The following is a 25,533-nucleotide window of genomic DNA, read 5'->3' as shown; positions in this document are numbered from 1 at the left end:
GGTTGTAAATATGGGCTGTCCCCCAAAAAGGTAAAGAGAGGTTGGGCTGCTGATGGACAATGAGTCCCCATTGAATGTAAATACAGGCTGTCCCCCAAAACAGGTACAAAGAGGTCAGACAACTGATGGAAAATTCTCTCTATTGAATGTACATGTAGTATCCCCCCAAAATGTAGACACATTAACAGCTGATAACGCACTTAATTTTCACTTCTTTTCAGTTTGAACAGATTTGAAGAAATCAGTGAAGACGGTAGGATTTGAACGAAGACCATGTCTCCACAGGACTTTTTATGGGGACACAGAACAGATAAAGTTGAGGGGACCCAACACCCAGCAATCGAGGAATCGAGGGCCGCTATTGAGAGAGATGCGTACAGACACCGAACCGAAGGAACGATTCTTGATGTGTGCGGCTCCGTGGCTGCGTCAGTTCTGGTCCAGGCGCTGCTGCGGCTGAAGCAATGGAACCGCAAACACCGAGAATCGCTGCGTTCGGTGTTTCAGCGCATCCTCTGTCCACAGCGGCCCTGGATGCCTGGACTGGGGCCCGTTCGGGACCAGACACTTCATCCTGGATGTGTCCCCGTAACAACGTCCAGAGGATACATCTTCTTGGTTCCAAGCTGAGTCTGGCTTCACCCATTCCGTCAAATCCGCTCACCCTGAAAGGAGGGCAAACTGAGTTCTCAGCTGTTAAAGTGCGTGTACATTTGGTGGACAGCCAGCCTGTGGTACATCCATTTGGGGGACACCTCCAAACACATATATTTCATGAGTGCCTACACGGGTATGGAATGTAGTCAATTGGGTTTCTATCCCGGGGAGTGACTCAGAAACAAAGACTCAAAGTGTCATCCTCGATGGTGGACACCGGGGGCTACAGCCGCGTTACCGACCAGGCTGCACCCGCCTCTGGCACACGCTCCCCTCTGCACACTGTGGCCTCTGCTGGGAGGGGCGGGCAGGGCTTCTCTGCGACAGGCCGGGCAGAGCCCATGATGGTAGAAAAGTGAAGCCGGGGGCAGGTCCGGGGCCCACGAGCCAGCTGGAGAGAGGCACAGCCTGAGGCCACCTGCCTGGAGGGCCCCGGGCTCAGGAGAGTGGGGCCCAGGCCTGGCTCGGCAACGCTCTGGGGTAACAGTGAGCCCGACTCCAAGGTCCACCCAGGGCTGCGAGGTCTTGGTCGTCTGGCCGGTCTGGGCTTCCCCGTTCCAAAGTCACTCCCGGCCCCTCAGGCAGATGGGAGAAGGGGCCCTGGTGGTCAGAAGGGGCGTCAGGAGTTTGAAGGCTCAGGGGCTGCAGGTCCAAAAGACAAGTCGCCCAGGGCCACGCTCATCATCTGAGCTCCACCTGCTGGTCCCACGCAGCTGTGGCGACGCCCGCCTGCTCTCTAAGTTGTTCCCATGACTGACGTTCTCAGGGGCCCGTTGGCGTGGGAGCCACGTCGGGTGACTTGCGTGGGCTCTTGGCAGGGAGCCCCTCCCTGTGGTCCTGCCCTGGACCCGTCGGGCTCTGAGAAGCTGACACTGCCAGGACAGGGGCCACGGTGGCCACTTGCCCTGAACGTCCGGGGCTGAGGCCTCGTCCTGGCAGCCGGAGCTGCAGTCACTGTGTGGTGCTGGGGCTGGAGCTGCTGCGGCCGCCACCTCCCGTGGCCATGGCGGGGCCGTGGCGGAGGCTGCAGGGGAGCCAGCCTCTCCTCCTTTGGGGGAGCCAGTGAGAAGCGCCTCCTGTCAAGTGGTTGGCAGTGGGGACCCTGGCGGTGAAGGAGTTGGGGCAGAGGGTGTGGCTGGCTGTTTCTGCCCCTGGAGTCCTCAGAACCCCCACCTTCTGGTGACTCCTGTTTGCCGGCCTGTGTCCTGCGGTCCCAAGCAGCTGGGCTGACGCTAGGCTGACTGCCTGATTTAGGGACAGGCACCAGCGGGCAGCTGTGTGGGAGGTGGGGGGGCAAGGGGGGAATGGGGTGGCCTGGCTCTGCCCAGAGAAAGGCTCTGGGGAGGCAGGGCTGCCTCAGGGCGCACTGGGTGGGCCTCGGGCTCAGCAGGTCTCAAGATGGGCTTCACATACCGCCCCGCCTTCAGCAGCTTCCCCCGCAGGGGCTGACAGTCCTCCTGTGGGCACAGAGCTGGAGGGCATCCTCCCTTTGCTCCTGGCAGGTGCGCCTGCCTGGCCCCTGGTGGTCAGGAGTTGAAGGTGTTTCTGAGCAGGTACCTTGGCAGGTCATCGGGCACCTGGGAGTGTCCTACAGAGAAGAGAGGAAGGATGGAGAGGACGGAGTGAGGGCAGGAGGGTTCTCGGAGAGCCCTCCCCTCCCAGGGCCACCCCTCACAGGCCACATGGCCAGGACCAAAGTTTCCGCTCCTGCTCAGCCTGTTCACAGCCTAGCGTCACCCCAGTTCCCGCAGCGCCTTTGGTCAGGACGCCAGGCCTGGGTGCTGGGTCAGCAGACGCATCTGAGTGGTCAAGGCTGCCTCCGTGGAGGGCCCCTCCCTTCAGTATCGGGTCCCCAGGGCCTGGGGCAGAGAAGGACAGTGAGAAATGGGGCTGCAACACCCCATGCCAAGGGGGGGCAACCACACCAAGGCCTAGCAGCAGAGGCAGCGGGGCCCACGGAGCCCAGGCACAGAGGTGGGGCTGCGCCTCACGGGCTGTGGTCTGATTGGGAGGCCCTGGCCGCAGACCTGAGTGGAGGCCTCCACTCTACCCATCGCTCACAGGGCGGGCTCTGAGCAGCTGGGAGAACTTGGGGGACCAACTCACGAGGCTGCACCAAATTTTGGCACAAGGCCAACACATAACTCCTGGGCACACCTGCTGTGAGACACTGTGTCCTCAGATCTCTGATTTCAAAGCACCCTGACCCGAGTCTGCCTAGGACCACTCCACACCTGTGGTCCGGGCCCTCACGGTCCAGGAGGGCACCCTTAGGATTTGAGAACCAAGTTGGTTACCACCCGAACAACCCTCTGTTTAAGAAGTCCTCCTCTCCGCATGGTGACTTTGACTGCACCATGAGTTTACCTGGTATTTTGTGCTTTCTGCAATCTCTGAATTTTCTACCATGAACGTATACTCTTGTCAAAGCTAAACAGAATCCCAATTAAAAAAAATAAAAAACATGAGGGCAAAACCCCGAAAAGACCTGCAACTACCTCATCATGGGACAGGCGATGGCTCTCCAATCCCAGTGGCACAGGCGTGCGGAGGAGCTCCGGGAGCACGAGGACAGGCTGTTTGCACAGCATTGGGCTCCAGACAGACCCTGGGCTGTGGGCCCGGAGCCACACCCTCTGTGGCGATTGCGGGCCCCTTCTCACTCTCCCAGGACCTGCCCCCCTGCCCCTCAGCCACTCAATGTCACACCCACCATGAAGTCTGAAGCACCCAAATCTTACCGCTTGACATCAGGCCTCCACTGCGTGGCGTCACCTGGAGGAGCAGAGCGGCGGACACAGCCAAGCCAGAGAGACCTCGGGTTTCCAACTGCGCCCACGGGAGACAGGCTGAGGGAGGACCAGGCCGTGCCAGCCCAGGAGTTACAGCCGGTGCAAGAGGCCAAGTAGGGGACACATCAAGCCACTAAGTCAGGGCGATGGTGACTCCTGCTTTGGCGTGGCCTTGTTGTCATGGCGACTGAGGTTTCCATTAGGTTCAGGATTTTTCTGCTTCCAAGCAAACTGGTTTTCTTTGGGCTTTTGTTGTTGTTGTTGTTGTTGTTGTTGATGTTGGAGTTTTTTTGTTCTTTTAAAAGAAACTTAAAAAATTTTCAGAAATAAAGGGTATATGATCAAGACAGGGATAAAGGGAAAGGATTATAAATCTTCGTGGTCGGAAAAAAGGGAGAGGCAAGTTAGGGAGGAGAGGGTGGGTGCATTAAATGCAGCATTTCATGACGTTAGACCAAGCAGAGCTGGCCACTGGAGGCTTGTCTTTGACCGCAACATGCTTCCTTCTGCTCCAGAAGGCACTCTTTCGTTGTTCCGTCGCTAAATTGTCATCCCGGATAACCAAGGGAGGAATGATCAAAACACAGAAAACAGCAAGTAAGTGAACTGAATAATGGACAAATGACGCTACATTCGCCAAATGTACTTGGGAAGTCAGAATCCAGTCCAGCCCGGGAGAGACGGCAACATTCCCCCCAGCACAACCAGCATCAGGGCCCGGTGGACCCTTTCTGCTCAGACTCCAGTCAAGTGTTGGAGTGGCAGCTGGAGCCAGGGCTCCACGTAGCACGAGAGGAGCATTCTGTATTGCTCAAGGAGTGGATGTCTTAGACTGCTTTTCCATTTCCATGGGTTACATTATTAAGCAAGGGTGTTTATTGATGTAGGGGGCAGCTTTCCTTACTCATCCGCTTTTTTGTCCAATGTGTTTTTATTGATTTTCAGAGAGGGGGAGGGAGAGGGAGATAGAAACATCCATGATGAGAAAGATGGATCGGCTGTCTTCTGCACGCCCATACTAGTGTGCCCTGACCGGGAATCAGAAGGTGATCTCCTGGTTCATGGGATGATGCTCACCCAACTGAGCCACACCAGCTGCGCTTACTCATCCATTTTAATGACAGGCTCCCTGACATCCTGTCTCACACACAACTAACTCCTGCTCCCCTCCAAACACTTAGTGGCATGCTTCTGGCCTGCTGCATGCAGTGAAACAGTCCACCTGGACTCCTCAGTCATAATACTTCTTTTTAAAAAGTCCTCACGGGAGGATTTTTTTTCCATTGGTCTTTAGAGAGAGAGTGGATGGGAGGACGTAGGTGAAGGGAGGGAGAGAGCAAGAGAGGGAAACATCGATGGGAGAGAGATACATCCACTGGTTGCCTCTCTCACAAACCCCAACCATGGCCAGGATCAACCCTGCAACCGAGGTATGTGCGCTTGACTGGAAATCTAAGTTGCACCCCTTCGGTCCTTCGATGCTCTAACCACTGAGACAAACGGGCAGGCTCACTAAGAATTCTGGTGCCTCTCACAGCCCCTGATGGCAGGATGACTTTGCACATAATGAAAATACCTACCTCTATCTGATACCAAAACACCCTCAAACTCAAGCATTCTTCCAGTGTAGATCGCGCCGCACCCTCTCCTCTTGGTTTAGCCCTGACAGCCTTTAAGTTCTAGTCTTATGAGAGCAGACAATTGGTCTAGTGACTTCCTCAACAGGTCCATCCATGAACAGAAGGGATTTCTCCAGTCCTGATGGAGCATTCAAGTGCACAGCTGCACCTCTGCTATTTCTTCCCCCGCAGCGCCACCTGCTGACACAGCTCACACCACAGAGAAGGGACCCACTCCTCAATGCTGGGGCCCCAAGTTGGTTGAGCATCTTCAGGGACCACAGCAGCTTGAAGGGCAGGCAGTGCTCACAGCGGTTCAGAGTTCGGGCCCCGGAACCTGTCAGACGCGGGTTCGGGTCCCAGCTCCAACACTGACTCTCTGGGCCAGTGCTGACCCTGGTCAAGCATTCCTGAGCTCCCTCCCAGCTCTGAACGGGGGACAGGAATGGAGCCGACCTCCCACGGCAGCTAGAACTCAAGGAGACGGACAAAGTGGGTCAACTACCGAAAGGCTGCTGAGCCCAGAAAGCCCCCTCGCACGGCTGCCGTTACTAACTGCAGCCCCTGACCTGCTCACTCAGGGATCCAAACCACAGTGGGGATCTGTCAAGCAGTTTTTTCTCAGAAGGTTTTGCTGACTCAATTGGGCTGATTATAGCTCATTCATCAACTTAGCCAATCACACAAGTGGACGTGATACATGTCCAAAAGTGTGAGGAGCCAGTATGAAAACCCGAGGCCACAGAACCCTCTGGAGAAAACCAATGCTAACAAGGCAGTAAGCTTCATGATCATTTACCTGCACGTGAGCGTTTCCCCGACTTCACCTCCTGTGAGACCGGGAACGCAAGCAGCAGCCCCCAAACAGTGTGTCCGCATGCGCACACTTCATTTCTGCATCTCGAGTGACACAGCAGGACTTGCAGTGGCGACTGCCCCCCGGAACGGCTGCTGCACCCGTCACAGCCACAGGGCGCCTTGTCACGGCCCCGGGTCCTGTCAGGTCCTGTCCCCCCAGCCCCTGGGAGCCCACGAGTCTCGGGCCTGGCCCCGTCTTCAGAAAGTCCTAGTGTCCTTCATCAAATTGTTAACTTTCTCAGGGGGCATGTTTGGCAGGTTTATAGGCAAATAGTCAATAAAATGATATTTCAAAGTGAATGTGAAAACTAAACCACCTTTCAGTCAATGGCTTTGTTTAATCGGTTCTAAGAGGACCCCTCCCCAAACACCCCCCGCAACCTTCCATCTCTGAAATCAGGGTGCAGCTTGGAGCATCCCTCCCAGTCACTGTCGGCTGGTGGCGATTCTGACAAAACCCTCACTGCCACCACCAGATCACTTTCTTTCTATGAGCACAAAATCGGGCAGCTGACAGCTGACAGCCTCTTAGATCCCAGGAAACACAGGCAGCACATGCAGCTACAAATCCACTGTGGAGCCAATGGCTCACTCCCATCACAGCCCTCAATGAGCAGGTCCAGCGCCCCCTGGTGGGAGGACTCAGGGCCAGGTCAGGTGGGAGAAGAGAACCACCCCTGCTTTTCAGAGCAACAGCAAGAGCAGAGCCAGAGCCTGGCTGAAGGCCTGGCAGATGTCCACGACGGGTTACACGGGGGCTCCCCCGACAGAAATGGCTAATCCGAGGCCTGGCAGAGACAAAGAGCCCCAAACACATCCTCTCCTGAGCGTGTCTCCGCGGTAACTGTCTGGAGATCCGCTCTGGATATCCGAGGACCCACCACAGTGTACGTGATGGGGAGGCTCCTCATGCTGAAGGAACTAAATGGTTCTGGATGAAACTGCCGCCACAGTGACGTGGGCTTACATGTTCTACCTGGGTGTTCACACACCTGAGGGGGCAGACGGGGGCGTGCGGAGCCCCCTTCAGGCTCCAAGCACACGTGTGCGCACCTAGCTCACATCTTGTCGGTTCTGCCCTGACCTCGAGGAAGGCCTGAGATCCTCCCCTTCACTGCCCTCCTGCAGCCAGGCCAGCCCCTCCTACCTTTTGGTGGGTGCCCACTGCGGGTGTCTCCCTTCTCCTCCCAGTATGAGCACGATGGGATGGCCTCCAGGGGCCCAGGACGGCCATCTGCGGGTGACTTGGCTTGTCCTCGAGAGCGGTCTCTCTGGCGTTGGAACAATTTGAGGAAGGCTCTGGCTCCACTCCAGCGCTTTTTCCTATTAGGAGTAGAGGGTTAGGACACTGCCAACCCCCACTGCCCCTCCAGCCGGGGAAGCGGCCCTTCCCTTGGGGTTCAGCACCAGGTTCCCCACGAATCTGCATCGCCAGCACCAGGATCATCGCATGTGGCCTCAGGGCGTGGGGCACCATTGGCAGTTCATTCGCACAGACCCAGGGACGGGAGAAGCATTCCTTGTGGCAGAAACCCGCACTAGCCTCTCAGGAAACAGAACCTCACATGCAGCCTCCACTCTGCGTCACTGGGAGGCACCGGGAGAGGTGCTGTGCTCATCTAGGTGTGCTGGCAACTGTGCATCCCAGGGCCATGTCCGGGAGAGTCAGGGCCTCCTCATTTGCCGCTGGAGCTCCCAATAGGTGAGACAGGCGGGCAGACTTAGCCCCTTCCGGGCACTGAGGAATCTGGGTGAGGGGGGAACAGGGTGGGCCCAGTGGGCCATGTGGATGAAAAAGAGTGGACACTGGCTGGTGTTCCCCAGGGGTTAGAGCAGTGGCCAAGCACTGAAGGGTCAAGGGTTTGATTCTGGGTCAAGGGGTTGTACCTGGGTTGCAGTTTTATCCCTGGGCCCACTAGGGGCGTGTGCTGGATGGCAACCAATCAATGTGTCTCTCATATTGATGTCTCTCTCATTGATGTCTCTCTCTCTTCCCCCCAACCCTTTGTTCCCCTCTACTCTCTCCAAAAATCAATGAAAAAAAATCCTCAGGTGAGGATTGAGCAAAATTAAAATAGCCCTAGCCGGTTGGGCTCAGTGGGTAGAGCTTCACTCTATGGACTGAAGGGTTCTGGGCTCCATTCTGGTCAAGACTCAATTCCCGGTGGGGGGTGTGCAGACTCAATTCCCAGTGGGGGGTGTGCTGGTAGCAGCCAATTAATGATTCTCTTTCATCACTGATGTTTCTCTCTCTCACCCTCAGCCTTCTTCTCTGAATTCAGTTAAAATATACTAATATATATACATATACATATATATACATATATATACATATATATACATATATATATATATATATATATATATATATATATATATATATATATAGTAAAATAAAAACGAATCAATGAAAACAGTGAACTGAAAGGGTCATACAGTGCAGCTAACCGGAAAGGGAGGCATTCTAATTTCACAAGAAGAACCGCAGCTGGTTCTAATCCTGGCTCTGCCACAGAGCGACACTGTGCTGACTCAACTCGAGTACTTTCCTCATCGAGGCCTCAATGTCCCCGCCAACACAAGGGACAGGAGGAGCGTGGGAAATTATGTGGTTTTGTGATGTCAACAGAGAGCCCTTGCAGGATTCATGGTGATTTGCCCTCAAGGCTGGGCTGGGGCAGGACAATCTGAAGGCCCAGCTCCTGGGGCTCCGGCCCGGACGCAGGGGACGGCCTGCTGATCGGAAGCCCGCAGCCTGGGGGACCGATCCGCCCACCACCGGGGCTGCTGCTCTGCAGAAGCGAACGTGTTTGAGAACCACCCTGGCGTCCAGAGACTCCAGAGGAATGTAGGGAAGACCAAGAGGTTCCTGTGACTGAAGTCCATGGGTGCTGGCCCAGGTGTCCGGCCCACGCTTCCTTCCCAAAACAGAAACATGGCTTTCTAGGTCCTGAAACCTGGAGACACAGCCTGATAGTCCTGCTTCAGTGGCTCTAATCCAGACTCTCTGCCCCTTCAACCGGACATGGCAGCTGGCATTCGCCACCCTCAGAGGATAACCCCGAGGAAGGCCGGGAAGAAACTCTCAGTTCTTTCAGAGCTGGGATGGAGGTGCGCTCAGGGGACCTGCCCTAGAGGGGAAGGTGCGGGCCCCACACACTGGGCACTGCTCCACATGGCTTTCCCCACTCGTGAAAGAGCAGCTTCCTGTTCTGAGCTGAAGTTCCTGCTGCTGAAATCAACTCACTTCCTAGGAGCAGGACACTGAGCCTCCTTTGGAGCCCCAATTCTGTCCTCTTCCGCCTCTCCTGTAGGCATAGTCTGCCGGGTGTCGCTGGAAACAGAGGAGAAAGAAAGAACAGTCTGGTTTTATATAAAATGTGTCAAGGGACTCATCGGCCCTGGCTGGGACCTGGCCCAAAAGGGCCGGCATTTTCCGGGGACTCGGACATCACGGTGCTCATGACCGTCAAGCTCGCCGAGGGGGGAAGATGGGGAGGGGAGCTTGTGGCGTGGGTCCGGGAACCCTAACACCTGAGGAGACCTGCTGTAGCACCAAGGAGCAGGCTGGACCACATCTCAGGAGAGCAAGCCCCGAACCATGTGCAACTCAGGATGGCAAACCCGTGGGCCTTGACGGCAGAGACCCTGGCTTCCTTGCTTGAACATGAGTCCCCTGGATCGAGGCAGCAGCTCAGGCTCCTTTGGCCATGAGGCTGCCGAGGTCCCACCTAAGACGCGGGCTTTTCTGAGACTTCACCGTGCAGTGAGCAGCTGTGAAAAGCGATGACTCGCAAACCGCTGGGCCCAGGACCACCGACCCTGACCTGCTCCCAGCGGCCTTGGCTCGGCATCTGTTCTTCTAGTCTGTGTTCCTCTCTTCCCTCAGCCGTGCTGCTGGGCCTTATGCTAGAGCGCTTTCCTGTCTGGCTCTGCCCGACCCCCACCACTAGGCGCACAAATTCACACAAGACAGGCCCCCAACCCGCGCCGGGCTGGGAAGACTCCACTCGGGGCAGCTCCGGAAGCCTGCCCACTCCCTGGCCTCCTGCACACACTGTCTAATGCAAAACCTTCATCAGATCATCCCCCTGGGTACCAGGCCCCGATGCTTCTAGTTGGCACCTACCCAACCTCTGCTGGTCATTGGGACCTGCTGTGCTGTAGAGAGCCAACTCAGGCCACGGTCATTTCCACCCCAAACTACAGTGTGGCTTTGCCTGTAAACCATCCTGGGTAGGTGGCGAGCCAGCTGTAGATGAGCAGAAGAACCCGGGAGAAAAGTGAAGCAGCACCGTGACCCCACGGGGCTGGGTCAGTGCCCCTGTGGCCACTGTGACCATATCCCTCTGTCCCTCCTGGCCAGCCACTCCCCATCACAAGGAAGGACAGTCCCACAGCTCAGCACCGAGGGGTGAAGACCACCCTGGGCCCACCAGATGCATCTCGGGTCACTTGACTGCCAACCCCAAGGTTTCCAGCACCAAGCCTCTTCCTCCTGCCTCCTCTCTGGCAGCTCCCTCGGCCCTTAGACCAGCCTCCCTTAAACACTCACTCCCAGGGAATCTGACTCCTTAGCAAGGCATGGAGGCCTTCCCCATCTGAGTGCCCCCTGCTCCAGCCTTCCCTCCTGCCACTGCCTGCACCTTCCCTGCACCCCGACCACCTGTAATCCACCTTCATGTCCCCCCAACTCCCGCCCCCCCCCCCCCCGGCTAGCCCTGTCCCCATCCGGGTCAGCTGCAGAACCCCAACTCCCACACCACGCTTCCTTCTCCGCCTCCTTGAAGCTCCTCAACATCTGTCTGCTGGGCACACAGCTCTGCTCACACGCCATCACCCCTGCCTGTGCGTGGCCACCAGGTCACTGGTTCTGTGCACCTCGCAGGGCCTCCGCCACAGCCAGGTCCGTGTCATGTCAGCAGAGGGAGGACAACCGCGGCGCACCCACAGCCCTCTCTCCAGCCCCTCTAGCGGAAATCAGACAGAGAACGGGCTCAACCCGCGACCTGGATGGCTTCCCTAGGTACCTCTCTTTACCTCTGTCATCATTTTTAAACTGAGCTTAATTCCAAAAGCAGATTAAGAAGCGGCTGGCAGTGGGCCATGTCGTTGAAGCCAGCAAAACCCAACCACCGCTCCTTGCAGAATTCTAGAGCCATTCCGGGGAGAGGAGAGCAGGCTGCACTGGGAAGATGGTCTGTTCCCTTGCCCTGGGGACACCAGTTCGCCGGCGGGCTCTCTGCCCAGAACGTGGAGGCCTGGGCGTGGAGCTGGAAGCCCGCAGCCCTGTGCGGACAGGTGTCGGTCACCCCTCCCCCTTACACGTTCTCAGTGCAGTGCTGGTCCCATGCGTCCAGGAGGCTCTGGTTCAGCTCTTCCAAGGTGTCTATCTCCCTCCTCAGGCGATGTTGCTCCTCTTGCCAGTTCGTTGTCTCACGGGTGAGCGACTGAAACACAGATCAACAATGTCCTCAACACCACGGCCCCTGTGACTCCACTGCTGGGAAACTGCTCCCAAAAGGAGAAAAGGGCCACGTGCATGAACATGGCCATTTCGGCATGAGCTTCACCAGTCACAGGAATCAACACAGCCAATGACATGGGGATGGCCGAGTGCACCGGCCAGTCGCGCAGCCCTGCCCACGTGTGGCCACTGAGCACTGAAAACACAGCCAGTCTGAGCAGAGAGGCGCCATCAGTGCAAAATGTACGAGAGGCTCTGAGCACTTGACGGCCATTTTTAAAAGGAATGTAAAGTATCTCATTAGGAAGCAGCCCAAAGGGTGTGGCTCAGGTGGTGGAGCGGCCCCCCACGCACCAGGAGTTCCCAAAAGAGATGCCTCGTCAAGGAACACGCCCAGGATGAGGGGTCGATCCCCAGTAGGGGGCGTGCAGGAGGCAGCCCATCAGAGGTTCTCTCTCTTCATTGAAGTTCCCATCCCTCTCTCCCTCTCCCTTCCTCTCTCTGACATCAGAAAAATAAATGCCGGGCTGGATAGGAATTCGGGGCTGAGGTTGCTCAACTCTCCACCCAGAACATCATCGGGCTGGAGTGGCGGGAAAGCCCAAGCATTGGCTTCAAACAAACTGAGTTCAGACCCAAGCTCAGAGGATGAGGATGGGCGCCAGCTCACAAAAGCATTGTGAGAATTCAGTGAGATGACACGGGGAGCACAGACCAAAGAGCTCAGCCGCGAGGACAGAATGAAAACAGCACTTAGCTGCTTCCATGCACCCCCCCCACCCCCCCACCCCCCCCGGCCCTGCGAAAAGGAAAGGTCAGGCCCTAACCAGTTTAGCACAGTGGAGAGAGCATCGGACTGCAAACTAAAGGTCCCAAGTTCGAATCCGGTCAAGGACACATGCCCAAGTTGTGGGCTGGCACCCCGCGGGGGTGGTGCAGGAGGCAGCGGAACCACGATTCTTTGTCCTCATAGATGTTTCCATCTCTCTCTCCATCTCCCTTGTTCTCTCAAATCAAGAAAAATAGATTTAAAAAATACAAAAGCAAAGGTTGGTGAGAGGACTTTTCTAACACATCCCCTCCAGCCAAGGTGCTTGTCCCTGTTAAATGCCTCTGGCTTCCTCTCGGCCTCTGGGTGACATTCCCACACAGTCTTTGGGCACAGATGCCAATGAGGACCCACTCGGACCTGGCTGAGCCCCAGGCTGTCAGCCCCGGGCTCAGGCCCGGTGTCCTGAGGCCCACCAGCCCCCGGCCTCACCTCACACTGCTTGCTCAGCTTGGTGAGCAAGATTTCCCTGGGCAGTTGCTCCGCCTTCAGGTCTTGGAACTCGGCCTCCCAGATCCGCATCTTCAGCTCCACCTCCTCTATGGAGTCCTGCAGCTCCTGCCTGTGGGAGTGTAGCTCCTCCTGCTCTGCCTGAAGCAGCTCAGTCCAGGAAGTGAGCCTGCGGGTGGAGAGCCACATGGCCCAGGGCTCAGGAGCACTCCCAGCCGCTGTCCCACCTACACCTCAATCACACCCCCATCCTCTCTGGGCCTCAGGTTTTCCCCTGTGGAAATGAGGGCTGAGCACATTCAGAGGTTCTTAAACTGTGTCCGTTGGGGTTCTATGCGGCCACCCCAGCTGCCACACTCTGGGCTGGGACACAAGACAGGCAGGCTCGGACACAATTCAACAGAGCAGCCTGTGAAAAATCCTTCCCATGGAAGGCTTTGCATGTCTGCCTCCTTGGAAAAAGGGTTCTTCGACTGAAACACTTTTGATAAACTTGGAATCAGATCATCTTTGCTCTGAAACTCTGCCTTTGCCCAGCTCTTCTCCCCAATTCCAAGTCCCTTTCTGATCCCAACTCCTGATACAAATAAGAGGTTCTGGAGCATTATGTAAAGCCACTGACATCATCATCATCATTATCATCAGCATAATTACCCGACTGGCTTTCCAGGAGTAAGGGTTCTACCTGAAATCTCAATGACCAGAGGCTCATGGACTCCATGTGAACACAGGTGGGCCCTGTGAGGCCCACACAGTCTCCGTGATTTAATTTAAAGTAATTAGTTATTCAATATTTCTAAAAATGTTCCGTTTCACATCAACATTCAGCGACCGAGATTCTGGGAGGGTGGGGAGAAAGCATCAAGCAAAGGCCCTGACTGGGGCAGCTCAGCAGTGATAGCATCAGCCTGTGTCCGGAATGGTCACGGGTTGGACTCCCAGTGGCATGTCCCTGGGCTGTGGGATTGCTCCCCGGCATAGAGGGGTGTGTGCTGTAGGCATCCAATAGATGTGTCTCTCCCATCGCTGTTTCTCTCTCCCCCTCCCTCTCTCCCTCCCTCCTCCCCTCCCTCCCTCCCTCCCTCTCAGAAGGGCAATGGAAAAAGGATCCTGGGGTGAGGGTTAAATAATAAGAAGAATAAAAAAGTAGAAACAAAAGGATGGCCTGGCAGCCCGGGTCCGCCCCGCAGCTGACCGCCTTCAGAGGGTGTGTATTCTCCACGAGGGCCTGCCCTGCCGCTGACACTCCCTCCCCACCTGCTGGACCTGCCTGGCCCCGCAGGCACCTGACTGTGTAGCCCCAAACATATTAAAACAAGGCTGTGCGAAGGAAGGCTTCACGTGGTCAGGCCACTGGGCTGAGACAAGACCTGGATTTGAGTCCTGACTGGGCCACTGCACTCAGGACTGGCCCAAACAAGTTACTGAATCTCTCTGAGCCTCTTCCCTCATCTGTTTGAAGAGAAGGATAAAAACGCAGTCAATTCTCAGGATTCGCGGTATAATGTCCTATGGAGCCCCCGCGAGCACTGAGCAGTGTAGACTGCAACTGTCCCCACCAGTTCCTGTGAGTCTCTGGCCACATTTCTGCCAACCAATCAAGACATAAGGACGCTTTGTGCCATATGCTCACTGGGACAGCCTACAGCACCAGACCTCGGGCCGGAACGACCCTCATGTGCCACTCGGATATTTTCCCTGAGGCCCCGCGCAGCGTGCACTTGGGACACTAGACAGCACTGCAGCACTCCATCTGGGGGCCGTTTCAAACAGCGACATCGCCCCCAAAAAGCAAGAGAAGAGGACTCCATGGCACTCCATGGACCACAGAAGGGACGCTCGTGTGCAGTGTGAGAGCTGAAACAGGCAGGAGTCAGAGGCCTTGTTCAACCGCAGCTGCAAATGTGCACATCAGGCGATCCCAGGATCTCGCCCTATGGACAGGCCCCTGACAGGCCATGGGGACCAATGGGGGGTGACAAGTGCAGCTCAGCGAGGAGGTGAGTTCGCCAACAGGGAACGCGGGAATGACGGGGAGCACGCATATGTCCTTCTGGAATGGCTGGTGAGAGAGGATGAAGATGGCCGTGCCCGACACAGTCATCCCCATCATCCATGTGGGAGGGGCGGTCACCCACTCCTGGACGATGCTCCATCCCAGCCACCAGCTGGAGGCCCTTCCCTCCTGACCATCAGCTGTGACGGTGACAGGGCAGGTGAAAGGGCACCATGACCAGGGACTCCCCTGAGCTGAGCGCAGCGGGAGCTGAGGGAGCTGGTGTGACTGAAGGCGGCAGGTGCTGCTGCAGGGGCGGGCGGTTACCTTTCATTCTCCTGCCGCAGCCTCTCCTTCTCTCCGCTGTTCTCTCTGGCGGCGGCCAGGGCCTTGGCCTCCTGCTCCTGCTTCAGGGCCTCCTGGGCTTCGGGCACCTGCTTCTCCTGCTGCCCCGGCTCCTCCAGCTCCCTCTCCTTGGCCCCCTGTTGGTTCTGGGGGCCCAGACAGGAAGGATCCTCCTGCCCAGAGGGAAAAGGTGAGGATGCCTCACTGGGTGCAGGCCCCGGGGAGCAACAGACCCCGTATCCCTGCACCCCCACATGCACTGAGGGGCCAAGAGCAGGGCAAGTGCAGACCCCAAAAGAGCAGGGACCCTCGGGGCAGGCAGCACCAGCCGTGCTGAGTGCGGTTCTCCCAGCACTGAAGGAACTGCGCTGGCCGGGCCCACATGGTGCTACGGGAGCCCTGCGCCCTCTCCACACTCGGGACCTTTAGGGGCACAGGATGCCCGCTCTCTGGATCAGCTCCTTGGCTGCCCTCTGTGACCACATGTAAAAGCCTATTTTTTTAAAAGGACATAGAGATCAACCAAAGGACTTCTATGCAAGCATATAGGCCTAACCAATGGACACGGACAACACGGGGCTGAGAGCATGAGTTCCCTCCCCCCACCAATAGGGGGCAATGTGGGGATATGGACACATATGTAATAACTTAATGGACTGTGGTGGCTGGTAAGCAAGGAGGCATGGAGGAGTGCGCTTGCCTCTGCGGCTGGGACTCTTCGCGGGGATGTGGGTGTCCTCAGGAGCGCCAGGGCCCGGCTGAGATGGCAAAGGCCGAGGGCAAGCGGTGTCCTCAGAAGAGCCAGGGCCCGGCTGAGAAGGCAGCGGCCGAGGGCAAGCGGGCCCCAGCAGAAAAGCACCTGGAGGCAGACGCTGCAGCGGGGTGCTGGGTGGGCAGTGGAAGAATCGCGAGCCCCAGGCCGCCCCCGCACTGCTTGCTGCAGGACCTGCGGGTGGAGATGCTGGTGGGTATCTGTGCCTCCCTCCCCATCACCGCCCTGGCCAGCCTGGCCCAGATCTGAATCCAAATTCCGCCGCACCCTGCACATGGACAACATCTGGAGACAGCGCTGCCGGGAGGAGTTTGGCGTTTGTGAAACCTTGCAGAATCTGGAGGCAGTAGGCACGTCTTACCGAGAAGTCTATGCGAAGCTGTTCCACCCAGACAGACACATTTTGGGTTTGTGGGGGCGAGATACTGAGCTCTATAAAACACTGCTGTATGTAGCGGTGGACGGCTTCAGCATTACTGGTTGGACGTACAGGCCTGGTCTTAACACCCATGTGGACGGCCCAATGCAATTCAAGCCCGCGTTCCGAATCTGCCTGACGGAGCGGAAATCAGCCACGGTGGAGCGCATGGAAGGCCGCCACCGCAGGCCCCACAGCCGCCACCTGCAGATTCCGAAGGACAGGCTCGCCAGCCAGTGACAGAAGAGAGACCACCGAAGTGCTTCACCCACGTGGCTTAGGGAGGAATTCGGGACGGCGGGCGCTGATATGGAATGTCACAGTCAGTGCGGCATCACTGCCGGACCTACCGCCGCCTCTACCTCCCGCCCAGCCACCCGGACCACCTCATCAGGACAGGCCTCTTCCAAGGCAAATGCGATCGGATCGCTTGGGCCTCATGATTTTCATGCTCAGCTTCCACGGGAAGTGTGCCAGGCTCACGCACAGCACGGGAATCGCATTCCACATATTAGAGATCCACCTCACGCGCCGCATCCAGCTGCGAGATGGCGAGATCTTCCGCGACTTCCACGGGCTCTCCCGCGTGGTCCGGGACATGGAGGAGCAGGTGCTCTGGGAGCAGCAGCAGCAGCAAAAGACTGGACCGAGGAAAGCGAGGGCCATGGCTGGCAGAGCCCTGCCCAGCCCAGTGTCGGGGAGTCCGGGGCTGCAGCTGCAGAGGAGCAGCCTGTCCCGTTAGTTCTGCCTGTGGGCGTGAGCCCAAGGGACCAGAACTACCCCCGGACCTGCAGGATGTGTTTCTATGGCGTGGAAACTGTTCCCGTATGTCCCTCAAACTGGCGCTACCCTGGAGTCGTCATCCTGTTCGATGAGAACCACTTGGGGTTCATCGATCTGGAGGAGAAATCTTTCATCCTGTTTGGCAGAGTCCAGAACACCTTCCAGAATGTGGAGGCAGCATCCCCGCAGGCCTTCCTGGAGATGCTCAAGAACATTCACCCCCGACCACATTTACCACCCGAGAGGATATTTGATGTTTACAGAGAGTGGGGGAGAGAGGGAAAGAAAGAAAGAATTGATGTGAGAGAAACACATCAATTGGTTGCCTCCTGCCCAAGCCCGGAACAGGGCCAGGCTAGGTAGGGGCCAGCAATTGAGGTCGAAATAAACCTTAAACCAGTGGTTCTCAACCTTCCTAATGCTGCGACCCTTTAAAACAGTGCCTCATGTTGTGGTGACCCCCAATTTCATTGTTACCAATTGAACATAATAAAAGCATAGTGATTAATCACACACAAAAAATAATAACTTAATCAATAAAAATATTTTAAAAATAAAAGAAAAAGAAACAGTACATAGAACAGCAGTCAGGATACAGAATATCTGAACAACACTAGCAGCCAACTGACCCTGATATTTACGGGACAACCATCGAATGGGCACAGCCAGCAGCACCGCCCTCCTCCTCCCCTCAGTCCTGTCAACCACCACCAAGATGGCCAGTGTCCCTGGGAGGCAACACCTGCCCCCGCGGCCGGCAGCGGCTGAGAATTGCTGGTCTGAGCTGCAGCTGAGCGAGGGAACTGGTCACCCAGGAATCACTGGTCAATGACCAGGACACGGCTGTGATCCCGGAGACTCCCTCGGGCAGGCGGGGGCGCCAGGGGGACATGCGCTCTGGAGGGCCTACCTGCGTGGCCCTGGAGGGCCTCACGGTGTTGGCGATGTTAGACTGGAGTTCTCCCTCCAGCTCTTCCTTTTGGCTGTTGGCCTTGTCCTGGGTGAGTTGGGTCCCCAACTCTTCTAGCTGCAGAGCCAAAGACCCAGCCCGTGCCACAGTCAGCTCACAGAGTGAACTTGGCTTGAGAGCAAACCCCAAACCTGTCACCCCACGGGACACCTGGCCACCGGCTTGCCCGTCTATTCCGTACACCGCCCACTGTTACCTCTTTCCGGAGCTGCTGGTTCTCCTCCTGCAGCGTCTTTACTGTGCCCCGGAGGGCATGGGTATTCTCCTCCAAATCAGTGATCCGCGTGCAGGCTGAAGAGCAAAGTGGAGTCAGAGCCCAGCTTGCAGGGCCTCCACTTCCCCTCTCTGACTCTGGCCCCGAGAGGACCATCCCCCCAGACGGCCACCCGCCACCCTGAGGCCAAGGTGTGAGGGCCGGGGATGGTCAGCTGGGTGTCGTACACAAGGTGCTGCCGCTGTTGGTTGTGGCCCCTGTGCTGGCTCAGCTGGGGGCCGGTAGGGGAGCCATCCAGGGCTTAAGAAGAAGGCAGGTGACCGTGGAGAGGCCAAAGCAGAAGTTCCAGACGATGGAACTGCTGGAACCACTTTTTACCGAGTTCTAACCTGACTGTCTAGTCAAGGATTTCAGAGACTCACAGAGACGGCAAAAGACATGGCATGGTCCGGGCCAGCCGTCAGAGTGGGGGGGTCTGGGTGGCTCAGCTGGGGAGTGGGAGGCACGGTCATTGACCAGTATGCCTGCGGGGGGTAGCGGATCTGGGGCGCGTGTGTCGAGGACTTGCCACCCGTGGGTGAGGTCCTTCGGGAGGAGAGGTCACTGAGCAGCCCCTGCCCAGGGAGACAGAGAGCAGACTGCACCCATCTGCCCGAGGAGGACATGAACGGAGGAAATCAGCCCAGGCCTCTGTTATAATGCAGGTGAGTGAGCACTGGGGAAGCTCCTGCCATCCAGAGCTTTCAATCCCCCACGGACAGATCTAAGACAGCCTCTGGGGTCAGCGTGCTGTCATCTGGAAGCTCCCGGGACTGTCCACACGGGCGCTGAGAAATCTGAATCTACTTACTTGTAGTTCATGTCCTGACTTTGAGGCTGCCAGGCCCCTCATGTTCCCCTTGTGGAGAATGGCAATGAAACGGTCCCAAATGGCCCCTGAATCACACCCTACTGACTTGTGCTGAGGGTGGGCTGACCCAGGAGATTCACAGCCAAGGGCTCAGCTCCCTGGGTGAGGGAGAAGCCACAGCCAGGCTGGCTCCCCGGCGCCAGGGGCTGCTGCCTACCTTCTATCAGCAGCTCCAGCTCCCAGCTCTGGTGGGCGGGCTGGTTCCTCCTCTGGACCTGTTCAGCCTCGAGGGCCATGATGTCCCCCAGCAGCTCCTCAAGGAACTGCTGGGGGATGTGTCCACAATCCTAGTGCAGGAAGAGGGGTGGGGTGAGGATGCGCACCATGGAACCCGCTGGCCTGCCCCGCCCCAGTGCAGCTACCCTCATTCCCGAGGATGAAGGGCCTCCATGCACCTGCTCACTTCCTAGAGCACAGCTGCACAGAAGGGACTCCAACACAGGGTCCTGCTGGGAGACCTACAGCCACTAAAAGACATGCTGACCCCGTGGTAGGCGATGAAGACCCATGAGGCCTCTGTGGTATCTGAGCAAAGTGACTCACAGCACAGGGTTGTAAAGCAGGTGACAAGAGGACGGGCGGGTCTCAGGCCCCTTAGCTGGTTTACCATGTCTTGGAAAGGCCGTAGGGACTCCCAAATCACAGCTCGGCCCACATCCTAGTTGCCAGCAGAGACCCTTACTGCCAGTCACCCACCTACATCCATCCTTACAGAAAGCAACACAGCAGTCAGGCCTTATCCGTTTGTTTGCTGTTGTTTTTTTAACATCCTATAGAATAAAAGCCTAATATGCTAAGTGTCCGGTCATCCATTCAACCAATGAAAGCAGAATACATGAATGATATGCTAAGGCCACTCAACAGCTTGCTATGACGTGCACTGACCACTGGAGGGCAGACGCTGCAACTGGCAGGTTGACTTGCTGCTGGGGTCTGGCTGATTGGGGCTGAACTAGACAGGCCAGACATGCCCTGGGGCCCTCCCAGGGTCCCTCCCCACTAGCCCCCATCCTGTGTCCCTCCCCGCCCTCATCATACACCAGTGGAGTCCCACTGCCTCGCCTATGCCCTCTCGCAATCTGGGACTCCTCAGGGGCTGTCAGAGTGCCAGTTTCAGCCGAATTCCTGTAGGCCAGGCCAAGGGACCCCAATTGTGCATGAATTCGTGCACTGGGCCGCTAGTATATATATATTTCTTTTAAATATACTTTTATTGATCTCAGAGAGGAAAGGAGAGGGAGAGATAGACACATCAATGATGAGAGAGAATCATTGATCGCCTGCTTCCCACAAGCCACCCCTGGGCATGGAGCCCACGACCTGCGCATTGGCCCGGCCAGGCAGGCCCTGTCTCTTTTGAGGGCCTTCACTGCTGCCCACTTAAGCCACTGAGCTTAGCATATGACTCTTCGCTGGTAGCAGGTCACTGTGTCGGCAGCAGCCCCCGCCCAGTAGCAGAAAATCAGAGAAGGGCACCACATAAACCTAAAGCTGCCCCCATCTGTTGTACACAGGATGTGAGAGTGTCTGACATGTACAGCCTCGTCTGGTTGGACGAGCGCACCTGCTGACAGGTGCGGGACTTCCCTGAGCCCGTTTCCCTAACTAGGAAGGGGTGGGGCTAAGATCTATCCCAGGTGTGAGGGCTGAGCCTCGGCCTCTCAATTCCACGGTCACTCCGCTGATCTGGGAGCTGGAAATAAATGGCTGTTCTGGTGAGTTTTGGTTCAACACCCAGTTCCTAGGTAAACAGGTCACACACAACCTCTTGGAAAACCAACAGCCCTGGGCAGTTTCCCGGAAATGAGGGCTAAGGCACAGCAAACAGTACTATGGGCCCTTGGGTGTCAGGCACATGCTGGGTGTGGGACGCCATGGCTGGTCCCTCCCAGGCCCCCTCAGTGGAGGAGTCCGCGGGGCCTATTCCGGTCCCAGGGCCCAGCACACACGGGGAGCCGGTCAGCTCTTTCCCCTCATCTCTGCTCCCGCCCAGGAGCCCTCCCAGAACCACTGGGCTGAGTCTCCCCCGAGCGCCTTCACAGTTGGGAAACAGGCATGCACCCAACGTGTCCCTTGCTCTCGGTGGCAGTTTCCCCAGGCTGGCCCCACACACGCTTGTAACAACTGGGAGTGGGCGGTAGCTCCTGCTTTTCCATCTCGTGTTCCCTTTCCCGCACCGGCCAGAACCCAAGGTTCTTGGTAGAAGGGAAGCCGTGGACCTGCCGCCAGTGGACACGGTTCTGGTCAAAGCCTGGCAGCGGGAAGGGTTTGCTCACAGACTCGGGAGTCACCTGGACACCGTCTCTCTGCCCATCCCCGGCCCTGCGCCAGGTGCCCTCTGTCCTTGCACAGTCACTCCTCACAAGAGCCCTGAGGGGGAGGCAGGGACAGTCCCTTCTCACACAGGAAGAGGCTCTGCACTCACCGACTCTACGACCACCGACTCTTCTCACTCCAACTCTTCACACCGACTCTTCACACACTGACAATTCACACCGACTCCGCACCACCAACTCCGCACCACCAACTCTGCACCCACCGACTCCACACCCTCCAACTCCACGCCCACCAACTCCACGCCCACCGACTCCGCACCTAACATTCCACTGTCTCCATGGCCCCCCAACCAAACTGCTCTAGGCCCAGCATTCTAAACGGCTCTGCCAGAGGCTCATGCCCCATGCCAAGTGCTTTAGGAATATGCAAAAATTAGGACACTCTCTCCATGAAGATTAAGATCTATCTGGCACATAAAATATAAAGAAACATAAAGATTATGTTTAGAGATCCTATACCATTATAAATGGAAATTAACCACTTCATTCTGATATGTCTGTCTATGTTTCAAAAAATTATTTTTTCCCATTAGCCACATTACAGAAATTTGATTCGTTCCTTTCAGGGAACTACACAATCATTTTATTTTGTGAAGTCTTACCTACAGAGCCCAGCTCGGAAATTCCCACCATCGACTGTCAATAGTTCATACATAAGACCCCTCAAGTCCACCAGTCAATTGCCTAAAATACAATTTGACAGACCACTCACTAATGTGTAGTTTATAAGAAAAATGAACAAAGTAAAGCTATATATTTGAGAAATATTTTATATACATATATATTTTTAAAAATATATATTTTATTGATTTTTTACAGAGAGGAAGGGAGACGAATAGAGAGTTAGAATCATTGATGAGAGAGAAGCATTGATCAGCTGCCTCCTGCACACTCCCCACTGGGGATGTGCCCACAACCAAGGTACATGCTCTTGACCAGAATCAAACCTGGGTCCCTTCAATCCCCAGGTCAGCCCTCTATCCAGTGAGCCAAACTGGCTAGGGCTATACTTTATATACTTTTAAAATATATATCTTTATTGAGTTCCGAGGGGAAAGGAGAGATAGCGAGAGAGAAACATCAATGATGAGAGAGAAGCATTGATCAATTGCCTCCTGCACGCCCCATAATGGAGATCAAGCCCCCAACCAGGGCATATGCCCTGACTGGGTATCTAATGGTGACCTCCTGGTCGTACTGATACACTCAATCACTGAGCCATGCCGGCCGGACTGGAAAATATTTTTACAAAAGGACTTTGTACATAGCTTTCTGGGCAAGGAGTACTAAATTAGCACATGCAAGAAAGACATTTAGAGAACAAATATACAGGCACCCTCAGAACAGAATTTAAACATTTAGGCTGCCAAAATTATTTCTAAACTAGTAATGGTTTACTTGGGTTAATTAAAAAACTCATTCTTAATTTAAGATAAATTTAAATTGTTTAAAGTAGATAAAATCTTTGGACTTAGATTGGGGGTGGGGGGAGAGTACTGATTAGCATTTCGATTCATTATCCAGCTCCAATGACTGTTATAAAATTACTGAAAGTGAATCTGGACAAGCAATGGGTCCGGGCTGCTGGTCACTCCTTGAGCCAATGAAGCAGAGACAGGGTTGAGATCATTTCTTCCATGAATGCAGCAGAAGGAGAGAGCAGCAGGTCACCCACAAACGTCTGCTCTACCCCCTGTCCCCCACCCCCAATAAGCCAGCTGCTTATGTTGGGTAGATGGACAAAGATCCCACGGGAAAGCAGACATTTCAGGCCTGGGAAAGTAGGAAGGTATAGTGGTTACAGGTTACAGGCAACTCAGGCTGGGTGTTGGCAGAGGCCGGGTGGCTCCGGGACCAGACTACAGGCAACGAGGTTGCTGATCTAGGCCTTTCTCAGAAAGGAGGGTGGCCTGCATTCCCTTGTTAGCTCCCATGTCCCAGGGCGGACAACTCTCCACCAGATCAGAACGTGCTTTCTCTCATTAGAACAGAACAATCATGGTTAACAGAGCACCATTAATATTCCTTGTAATCATAGCGAGTCCCCAGCAGTCTATTCCTGCCCCGAACAAAAGAACAAAACTGAAAAAAATCCCACCTAAGGTGGTTACTTTTTCATAACTATCTCAATCAATTCCTCGTACAGAAGCTATTCCATAAATCTAACCGCCTTCATTTGTGGGCAGCATGATGAGATTCCAATTAATGTCCAACGAAATGTGATCTAACCCGGAAACGAATTTATGGATGCAGTGACCTGAAGTGAGAACACAGCGAATAACATATACTTTAAGGAATCTTCAGATACTGAAAATTATTTATCATTATGCAAATCAAGAACAGTTGAATTGATGAGCTTATGCCAATGAGATATAAACTGGATGATAACATTTGAAACTCTCTGCTCCCAATTTTTAGGGCCAACATTTTAGAGAAACGATGCAAAATTTATGAACCTAGCGCTATTTTAAAGAAAATACATAAGAATGACACAGAAAACAGGTTGAGGCCGACTGCAACCACAAAGAGTGAGCACAAGCCTGGCACAGTGATGAGCACATTGCACACATTGCATCTCATTCAATCAACTCAAAGTCATCAAGGTGTTCCATGAACTCCCATGGACTGAGATGTATTTTGGACCACGGATATGCTCAAAGGTTAGGAGTAACATAAAGTTTTCTTTCCTAAAAATTGGTTCCACGACATGGCCGGTGTGGATCAGTTTGTTGGAGTATCATTCTCTACATGGAACGGCTGTGGGTTCAATTCCTGGTCAGGGCACATACCTAGGTTGGGCGTTCAGTCTCCAGTGGGAGTGTGTATGAGAGGCAACCAATTGATGCTTTTATCTCACATCAATGATTCTCTCTCTCAAATCACTAAGCACATCCTTGGCATAGGGTTGAAAGAAAAAATGGGTTCCATTAGGCAGTAGAAAGTCATTCTCAAATTTTCAGTTATAAATTCTTAGCATCCTCCCCAATAGTTTCAAAGAATACATTGAAGCTAACTAAACCAGCAATACCATTCCTTTCTTTATACAAGCAGTGTTACTGGCACCCAAGCCTGGTCGGCCTGGTTCAGTGGTTGAGTGTCAACCTATGAACCAGAACCAGGCAGTTATGGTTGGCTTCCAGGTTGGGGCACATGTCCCGGTTGTGGCCTCCATCTCCAATGCGGGGTGTCCAGGAGACAGCCAATCAATGATTCTCATCATTGGTGTTTCTCTATCAAGCTCTGTCTCCAGTTTTCTGTGAAATCAAGAAAAGTATATATAAAATAAGAATTCTCCTCAAAAAAAAATGAATAAACCTAAGGGTAGAGGACGCCCTGACTGGAGAGGGCGGTGGGTCTCTGCTGTGGCCCCACGTAAAAATACCTGGGGAGGTTACATAGACAAGCCCCGCTCCTGTTGGGCTAACGCCTCCGGTCCTGGTGGGCCCTCTTCCACAGTGATCAGAAGGTCTCTGGTGATTCTGCTGCACAGCGGAGTCCAGCACCACCGGCTAAGTGTGTGGGATGCTGAACTCACAGGGACTCACTGCACACGGGCCCCTCACAGGGTCTCACCGCAGAAACACAGCTGCCATTCGATCCCTCCCAACTCTTGCTAACCAGGCCGGGCACCCGACTCGCGGCTCCAACTACCTCCCACCCATCCTCGGTGGGTCCACGTCCACAGGGAACTCGCTTCCGCTCTTAGCAATTTCCTCAGTTTCTCCACAGGCTCAGGCTCACAGCCCGGAATCCTCTGCACGCCACTGTTCTTCAGAACCAACATCATTTCCAGCACACAGCGAACCTTAAAAACATAAACAAAAGAAAGAGAGAGCCATCCATTTCAAATGGTCATCACTTCAACTTGGGAAGAAACAAACCAACTCTGCACGTGGCCACCACTGCTGATAAACCCGATGGTCGCAAGCAGACCATCCCCACACCAGCCTCTCAGCCTTTTAACATGACCCGGCACCGGACCCCCACCAGACCTCCACCGGGGCCTGGACCACTACCCACAGAGCTCCCGTTCCCAGTCCTGCTCATGGATTCTCCCCCCCTTCCCTGCACTCCTCCCTCCTGGCCCTGTGCTCTGAGCCACTCCTCCTCTCCAGGA

This window comes from Myotis nattereri (assembly GCF_964212035.1).
Source record: "Myotis nattereri genome assembly, chromosome: 10".
Classification (NCBI taxonomy): domain Eukaryota; kingdom Metazoa; phylum Chordata; class Mammalia; order Chiroptera; family Vespertilionidae; genus Myotis; species Myotis nattereri.
The sequence above is the reverse complement of the archived record's forward strand: the minus strand, read 5'-3'. Positions refer to the sequence as shown.